The following is a 9,805-nucleotide window of genomic DNA, read 5'->3' as shown; positions in this document are numbered from 1 at the left end:
TTTTTTTTGAAAGAATAATAGCCGACAATTTTTGGAAACTTCGCTAGGGATCGATTCCTTTCTCCATTTTGATTATGAAGTTTTGTCTTCATACATCGATAATGTATTCATATCCCTAATGGGTCAGACTATCATTCTTCCTTTGATGTACTTCACTCATTTCTTCCTTGAGTAAGTATTATCAACTCCCTTGATTTTAGAGCCACTATTTAATCACCCATAGACAAAAAGGTTCCAGAATCTTTAAATTTTGAAATAGAATGGACTCCCAATAAGTGTGAGATGTTAGGAGACGATTCAAAGGAGTGAATTTGATACGAGAAGCTTTCTCTTTAAATCACAAACACATGTCCTACACATCCTATTCTTTCATTTATTTATGACATTTTGATTTGATTATTTAAAACATATAAATAAAGCTTAAGATGTATATATATATATAAAGTGAGTCTAATTTCTGAAAAAATTCAAAATCACATAACATGACCACACCAAAGTTGATCTTCTCCTTTGACGCTGGAATGGACTTGGCTATAAATAAGAATGATTTTCCTGATAGGGTCGTCATTCGCTTCGGGCAAGGTTTCGACAATACTGATATTAAGTTTGGAGACATTACAGCGCTATACTGAGAAACAAAACTCCTGAGATGGTGAAACCCATAATGGAACTCAACCTAAATTTGACACAAGAGTTCCCACCTTTAAAAAGGGTATCAACTGAGAAGAACATTGCTACTGTTGTGAAGATTGCTAAAATTGTCAAGAACACCTTGGAAACAACTGTTACTACCCCCACCGCTCTAGTTACTGCACCTGTCACCTTCCCTGTTCAACTTAAAGGGAAGGAGATTCAGGTAGATGACGAGCCTGACATTCTTGACAGCACCTTCTGTGTTTGAAATAGGGTCTATTTTGAGGTCTGCACCTCTAACCAGGAATCAGAGAAGGAACAAGAACAGGAGAATAGCTAAGATCAAGAAAGTGAAAGCTGTCGAGGTTGTTGCCTCGATTTCTTTAGATGAAGATGAAGAAATTGGATTACCTAAGACCTCCTCTCTCTTAAGAGGGAGCAGGTTTCATCCACTGTCTGCTTCTCTTTATGAAGAGGATGTCCAGAAGATTGCTGCTACACCATCTCAATTCTATCGTCGCAATAACCAAGTAAACACTAAAGGATTCATACCATTAATACGAGTTCGTATGGTCTTTGAGAAGCTGACAAAGAAAGAAAGATGTTCCATTGAAGAAATCCTCAATAAGATGGGATGCGCTGTGTCACCCCAGATGAGGAGACAGATACTGAAGGATGATAAGTTTTTTTTGCATCCTACAATGAGATTTGAGAGAAGAGGAGAAGGTTTGCTTCTACAAACCTCTCGGAGAGTCCGTTCAGATGATCATCGTCTAAGTTTTTCCTCTGCCACTACCACTCCACTACTGCCAGGATTCTCGTCAGACAGCGTTTGGGAGCCCGTGTTCCTCCCGTTTCTGTCGCTGTCACTCCTACCATCATTCTTTCCCCAAATTTTATTCCCCAAATTTTAGGGGACAAAAACCCATTAAATATCATCTTAGGTCAAGAATAAGTGTATCTAGAGTACAGGATAAGCCCTTACCATGGTCAAAAAGTTCAAGGAATAGTAAAAGATTACCTGTTGTTGTGTTTGGTTCAGGCACTAGGGGGCCCACTGGGTCTCAGCATATGGATATCACCAACAAGTCACTCGATCCCAAGGTATTTGTATCTGAGAAGAGGTTGTGGCGCCTAAGGCCATTGAACCAACACATACGAAGGAACCCATGATGGAGAATTCTGAGGAAAATTCCCCATCACCATTGAAAATGTTGCTTGTCAGTTGTCACAAACTGATCCTAAGGTGTCTAAAAAAGACCTAATTGAAATAAAGTTAGAAAAGCTCAGAAAGGATATTAAATAGTTTTCCAAGGAAAAGGAAGATGAATTGGATGATGAAGAGGATTTGACTGATTATATGGATGAAGATTTCACCGAAATAAATGTGGTGGGAACCCGAGCATCTTCATCCTTACAAGAGGCACTAGGAGAGAAGAGTGTTGTGGAAATATTGCAAAAGATTGTTCAGCAAAAAGATGAGCAAATGGAATACATGAAAGTAAAAATGAAAGAAATGATGGCTGCTATTATGACTTTACAAAGCTAGCCACAGTCTTATATTATGACTTTACAAAGCTAGCCACAGTCTCCAAAAATAGTACCTGTTGAGGTAAACCAACTGGATGTTGTAAAGATCGACAATAATAAAAATGAATCCACTTCTGTTAATAAATAAGAACAATGTAAGAAAGATCATGTCCAGAATTTGATACCAGAGAAGGACATTAAGAGTATGATAGAACAGCAGGTGAAAGAAACCTTGAAACAGTCTAATGGCAGTGCATCAATTCTATGGGGTAGACCATATCCTGAAGAATTTGATGTTGTGCAATATCCCAAGGGTTTTATACCACCTCTGTTTAAAACTTTTGATGGAACAGAAAACCCTCGATAGCATGTGGTACATTTTCGCACCAGTTGTTGCAACGTAGGGGGGAATGATGCTCTTCATTTTTTACAGTTGGTCAGAAGCCTGTCAGGAGTGGCATTTGATTGGTATGCAAAATTGCCAAATGGTTCTGTCAAAATATTCATGAAATTAGAAGATCTGATCATTAAATGATTTGTTGGGGCTCGACACCATATCACTGTTGGTGATTTAGTGATCGAGAAACAAAGAACGGATGAAAATCTCTAGTGGATTAAATTTTACGCTAGAGGAATTTAAGCATGAAATGCGAACCACAACTTCAAGAATAACATGCGATTGAATTCTTGTTAAAAAGTATTCACGGGCCAGTTGATTTCCTCTTCAAGGGGTTCACGATTAAAACTTCTGAAAATTTACTCAGCAAAGCCGGGAGTCTTCAATAGGAAGCTAAACAACTTGCTTTTATTAAGAGATTTGAAAAACAGAGACACGCAAAAGTCTTCGAGAAAAGTCCGGGACTGTTGCGACTATTGACAAGGGTAAGCAACCATTGAAGATAAGAGCTGAACAAACACAACAAAGCCATCAGCCTCTTCAGCAATACCATACACAGTCATCCCAGCAAAGGTCTTATCAGACAAATAACAGATCAATTCCAACCCTGACAGAAAATTTGAACAGAGTATATTCTTTTAAAGATGAAGCAGTTGGTAAAATGTTTTGCAATTTAATCAAGAAACCAAGATTCAGCTTGCCAGAACCAAAGAAGCCCGATGAAGTTGATAAGAAGGATCACCCATTATATTGTCCATACCATTGAGAATTGCTTTTCTTTCAAGAATTGGTTGGAATACAATCTCAAGGACGGGAACATAACAATCCCAAAAGAGTATATGAAAGAACCTGGACATGGTTCAATCAATACAGATTCGGTTGATCCTATTGTTCCGATTGATCCTTACACGGTCAAAGATGGGTGGAATACAGTTTGGATAAAGCCTTCAAAGAACCTGTTAAGCCAGTATTGTCGATTACGTAGAAGAAGATTCGAATAAGTACGAGCTGCGATTCAAGATCAAGAACCTGTTAAGCCAGTATTGTCGATTACGTAGAAGAAGATTCGAAGAAGACTGAAAAACCCATCAAAAAGCCGAAATGTGAAATCAAACTCGATCGTCCAAGATTAGTTACTACAGATTTGGGAGAGAAATCTCTCAAGCCACTGACTTTGTATGATTTCTTCTTTGCTCCACCAGGGGCACGTAATAATATGGAATTTGACTTTGGCTACGTTTTGACTATTTTTGTTGATGGCATAATTGGGGATGACTCACCTAATCCCGATACTAATCTCAATCTTTCTAATGATTATTAAATCGTACAAAGTTCTGACACACGTGACGGTGAGTTGTAAGAAAATATTGATGATAATTATTATGATTCAGAAGACGATGCGCCCATCTTTCAATTTCACGAAACGACGATTGCGATAGAGTTAGAGTCTTTAGATTTGTAAGGAATCCTAGAAGAATCAGTTACTCCTGCTCATGTAGAGGCAGTTCCAAAGTCAAGTCATGATTCAGAAAAAGTGAGAGAAAGAAATTTGAGAAGCGAAAAAGTATTGCCTCCTAGAATGGGTCCAAAGGATGCAATGAAACAAACAGTTATTCAGGATAATCCAGTCCCACCGATCGATGAAATACCTATCCAAAAGGGAGATGAGGAAACAAGCATTAAGGTGGACTATAATGTACTAGCCCATCTTAGGAAATTACCTACTAAGTTGAGTATATACGATGCCCTAATTCTATCAAAGGAAATGAGAGAGGCTTTAATAAAGGCTTTGCTAGATCCAAAAATTTGTTTAGCTCAACTTGCTAGTACTTCCTTGGATTAGGTTTGTTCATTAAGAGAACAAGCAAAAATAACATTCACAAATGATGATTTGCTACTTGGAACCGTTGATCATAATCGTCCGTTGTATTTTTCTATAAACATCGGCAACTTCATGCTCTCTAGAGTATTAGTGGATCCAGGGGCATCCATTAATATAATGAGTTTACAGACTTTGGCCTATTTGGACATAGATGCAAGACAATTGACTGCTGATAAGATGATGTTAAGAGGCTTTAACAAGAAAGGGGAAAGAGCTCTTGGATCAAATACATTATTGATGAAAATTGGCGAATTAGTAACAACTGCAAAATTCCATATCATTGATTCTGAGACTTCATTCAATGCTCTCTTGGGCCGACCCTGGATTCATGAGAATAGTCTAGTAGTTTGTCTAGTTCCTTCATCACCACATCAATGCATAAAGTATTGTTTGGAAGGACAAGAATATTGTATAAAGGGAAATCTACATCCATTTTCAATTCACGAAGTGGGTATTCATGAAGATGCCACTTACTATACTCCTCTGAAAAAGAATGTTACACCTCAAGACGATATTACAAGAAACATAAGGGGTTCAGAAGATATACAAATACAAGGTCATCCAATACCGATTCAACAATCTTTTATTACCCCCTTACAACAAGATGGTGAGAGTTCCTCTAGAACTCGTATCCGAGGTCGAGGCCGGGGACGAGGTCATAGAAGGAACGATAAAATTGTTGAACAAAAGAGTTCAATCATCAACATTGGTTTGGAAGTTTGTGGTTTGGAAGACAGTTTTGAAGATGAAAAAATAAGGAAAGGAGCAACGACGATTAACCAGAAGAAACTTCTTTTTGAAATTGATTTAGAAGATGAAGAGAAAAATGATTATGGTTCAATGTATGATCGGCTTAATTACTATGTACAAAATATGGCCCTCACCCTGATTTCTACTCATAAAATTGAGGGTCAGATGGTTAAAGAAGTATATAGTGCAGGTATGAAAGCAATTAAGTTTCATCGCGGTTCTTCATCCTCTAGTTCTGAAATCAATGTAGAACTAGAAGATGAGCTTTCTTTCAAGTTAATGGAATTACCTGTTGATTGGTACTCGCCTTGTTTTCAAAATCTTGCTCAGCACGGTTTGGTACCTAAGCAATGGTAAAAAAATCAATCACGATTCTTTGAGAAATTCTGGAACAATGATAATCAAGCCTTTAATTCCAAGCAAGGTTTTGGATTCGGCACAGTGGGACCTGTTGATGACACAAAATTTTGCCTAGTTTTTATTAATGGACATGAAGAAGATTGTTTAGAAGCTCTGAACAACTACAAAGAGTCTACAATTGAGGATGCCCCACAAGAATTCAAAGAAGAGATTAAATCAATAGTAGATGAGTTACAAGAAATTAACCTGGGTACCGAAAAGAAACCGAGACCAATTTTTATTAGCTCTCTATTTGGTGAAGAAAAATCTATAAATATGATTAAGTTGTTGACAGAGTTTAAAGATTATTTCTCTTGGAGTTATGAGGAAATGCCCGGATTGATGCCAAAAGTTGCAGTACACAAGTTGGGCTTAGATTCTATCGCTATTCCTGTTAAGCAAGCTTCAAGAAGAACGCGTCTTGATATTGAAGAACAAGTTATAAATGAAGTCAAGAAATTAATAGACGCTAAATTCATTCACAAAGAACACTAACCTACGTGGTTGGCTAGTATAGTACCAGTTAAGAAGAAAAATGGGCAAATTCGGATCTGCGTGGACTTTAGAGATTTGAATAAAGCATGCCCAAAAAATGAGTTTCCTCTTCCAATCCCAGAATTGATGGTGGATATTGCATCGTCTCATGAAATTTTTTCTTTCATGGATGGATCATCTAGGTATAATCAAATAAAAATGGCTCCAGAAGATAAAAGGTTTACAGCTTTCCGAACGCCAATTAGAGTTTATTGCTATACAGTAATGCCTTTCTGATTGAAGAATGCTGGTGCAATGTATCAACGAGCAATGACAAGGATTTTTGATGACCTCATTCATAATCAAGTGGAATGTTATGTGGATGATTTGTTCATCAAAAGCAAGCAGAAAGAAGATCATTTGTATGATTTGAGAATTGTTTTTGAGCGGCTACAACAATTTAACCTTAAGATGAATCCCCTAAAGTGCGCATTCGGTGTGACTTCTGGGAAATTTTTAGGGTTTGTTTTTTGCCACCACGGGATTGAGATTGACCAGGGTAAGATTAAAGCTATCTTGGAAATGCCACCCCCTAAAAGTTTAAAATAATTACGATTTTTTCAAGGGAGGCTAGTATATTTAAGACGCTTTATCTCTAACTTGTCAGGTCGGTGTCAACCTTTTTTCATGTTGACTAAGAAAGATGCAAAGTTTATCTGAGATGATAAATGTCAACGTGCTTTTGAGAGCATTAAGCAATACCTAACGACGCCTCCTGTCTTAGCAGCACCCATTTCAGGCAGACCTTTAATACTTTATACCATAACTTTGGATGACTCCCTCGGAGCCCTATTAGCCCAAGTCAACGATGAGGGTAAATAAAATGCTCTTTATTACTTAAGCCATCGTTTAATTCCAGCGAAAGTGAAATATCCTTTGATTGAGAAACATTATTTGGCTTTAATCTTGGAAGTTCAGAAACTCCGTCATTGCATGCTTTCTCACAAATTCAACCTTATCTCAAAGTTTAATCCATTGCAATATTTAATGACCTGGCCAACGATTTTTGGTAGGTTAGCCAGATGGGCCATGGTATTATTGCAGTTTGATATAACTTTTGTTCCACTCCGAGCTATGAAAGGACAGATTTTAGCAGACTTCCTCACAACACACCCATTGCTGGCTAGTTCCCCTCTCAATGATGATTTGCCAGATGAACAGATAATGGATGTGGAAGATTCCAAGACTCGGCGTTGGGAACTATATTTTGATGGGGCTTCTTCAACACAAAGGGATAAAGAATTGCAAACAATAATACCTGGTAAAGCAGGGATTGGCTTGATCTTCATTACACCGAAAAAAGGGATGTTAAGGTATTCTTATCATTTGACAGAATCGTGTACGAATAACGAGGCAGAGTATGAAGCACTGATAACAGGGTAACAATTAAGAATATCAATAGGTATAACTGACATTAATATTTACGGAGATTCACAGCTGATCATTCAATAGGTTGCTGGCAATATAAAATTTTGAAGCATAAGTTGGAACAATATCATCGTTATACAATGAAGTTATTAGAACAGATTCCAGACGTAAAAATATATAGAATCGTAACGGGACAAAATACTCTAGCAGTGCCTCAATTAAACTTGCCAAGGAATTTGTATGTCCACAAGAAGATTCCATTAAGATCACTGTTCAAGGACTTCAGGTTTTGTCCCAGATCGATGTAGATACTTTAAAAAAATTTGGTAAAGAAGAAACAGTAATGACAACTACCAAAATTGTAGAAGACTAGCGTCAACCTTTCATTGAATATTTACAAACAGGAAAGTTGCCAGATGATAAGTCAGTAGCATATCAGATAAATAAGAGAGCTCATTCATATGCTTTAATAGATAATGTTCTTTACCAAAGATCTTTTGACCAAACGTGGTTGAGGTGCTTGAATGCTACAGAAGCTCAAGAAATTATTAAAGAGGTACACTCAAGACTTTGTGGCGCTCATCAGTCAGGTCTGAAGATGAAAATAAAAATTAAAAGGCTAGTATATTACTGGCCCGCGATGATGACCGACTGTATGAAAATTGCCAAAAGTTGTCACCAATGTCAAGTACATGAAGTGGTCTTACATCACCCCCCAAATGTGCTACACCCGACAGTTACGTCATGGTCATTTGAAAGTTGGGTCACTGATGTGGTGGGTCCTATAGACCCTCCATCTTCGAAGGGACATCGATTCATTCTAGCCACGATCAATTACATTTCAAAGTGGGCAGAAGCAATACCATTAAGAGAAGTAAAAGCACACCATGTCTTACAGTTCTTCAAGAACCAAGTTGTTTACCGTTTTGGAGTACCACACAGAACTATCTCAAACAACGGGTTTGCATTCAAAAATATAAAAACAAATAATTTTGTCAGAAGACACAGAATAAATTGGCATTATTCTACAATTTATTATTCGAGAGCTAATGGATTAGCTGAGGCTTTTAATAAGACTCTCGTTCAAATTCTAAAAAAGACCTTGGACGAAAACAAAAGGAATTGGCACGAGCAGTTATTAGAAGCCTTATGGGCCTATAGAACTACGTTCAGAACTCCAACTCAGTCTACACCTTACGCTCTTGTGTATGGATCCGAGGCTATGTTACCCTTAGAAGTTCAACTTCCTTCTCTCAAAGTTGCTATTGCCAACAAAATCACTACTGAAGAGAATGCCAAATTACGACTGGAAGAATTGGAATGCCAAATTACGACTGGAAGAATTAGAAAGTCTGGAAGGAAAACGACTGGTAGTGCAACAAAATTTGGAATTGTATCAAGCCAGAATGATTCAAGCACATGAAAAACTGGTCCGTCCCAGGACTTTAAAGTTGGTGATTTGGTTCTTGTCCTTAGAATACCTATTCTTGCACATCGCAAGATAGAAGGTAAATTTGAACCAACCTGGGAAGGACTGTTTGTGGTCGAAAGGGTTTACTCTAGAGGTGCCTACCAACTGATAAATTTTCAAGGAGAACGACTTATGCTTCTTATTAATGGACGATATCTAAAGAAATACTCTGCGTCATGATGTTTCGAAAGAGCAAACTTTTGAAATAAAGTCTTGTTCTTAGAAGCACCGATGTTCTAATTGCAACTGGATCCGAACATAAATTTGTAATAAAAAATACTTGAATAAAAAAAAACTAATTTTTCAATATATTCTATATATATAATTTGATATATGACACTTTTTTTTTGTTTCTTTCTCCTTTCTTCTTTCTAGTTAGTTCAATTTTTTAAAACAAACCTTTTATGTTTATACAGGTCTATATATTGAAAGAAAAGCCAAGTACAAGGGAAATGAAAAAAAGGTCAAAAAAGAGGGCCTATAGAAAAGAAGGCAACCTCTTAAAAACAACAAAAGGAGTTATCTGATATAAGGGAGAGGCAGCAGATCACTGGATAAAAGGAAATCTAGTGGGGGAGGAATCCTTCTGCTCACTAAAGGTTCTTCAGTAGAGAGACCCCTTCTAGCCAGCCAATTGGAGGGTCTATTTCCTTCTCTGTGGATGTGGGAGAACTTGATAGAGCAATTCTTAAGCAATTCATGAATTCTAGAAATCTAGCTGATTAAATTCCATGGGGTATCATAAGAACCATGGATAATGTTAATAAGCTGCAAAAAGTCAGATTCAACCCATAGCTGGTTAAAATGGCAAGATCTGGCTAAATTGATGGCCCAAAAGACA

Source organism: Phalaenopsis equestris, unplaced genomic scaffold (assembly GCF_001263595.1).
Source record: "Phalaenopsis equestris unplaced genomic scaffold, ASM126359v1 Scaffold001359, whole genome shotgun sequence".
Classification (NCBI taxonomy): Eukaryota; Viridiplantae; Streptophyta; class Magnoliopsida; order Asparagales; family Orchidaceae; genus Phalaenopsis; species Phalaenopsis equestris.
Note: the sequence above shows the minus strand (reverse complement) of the source record.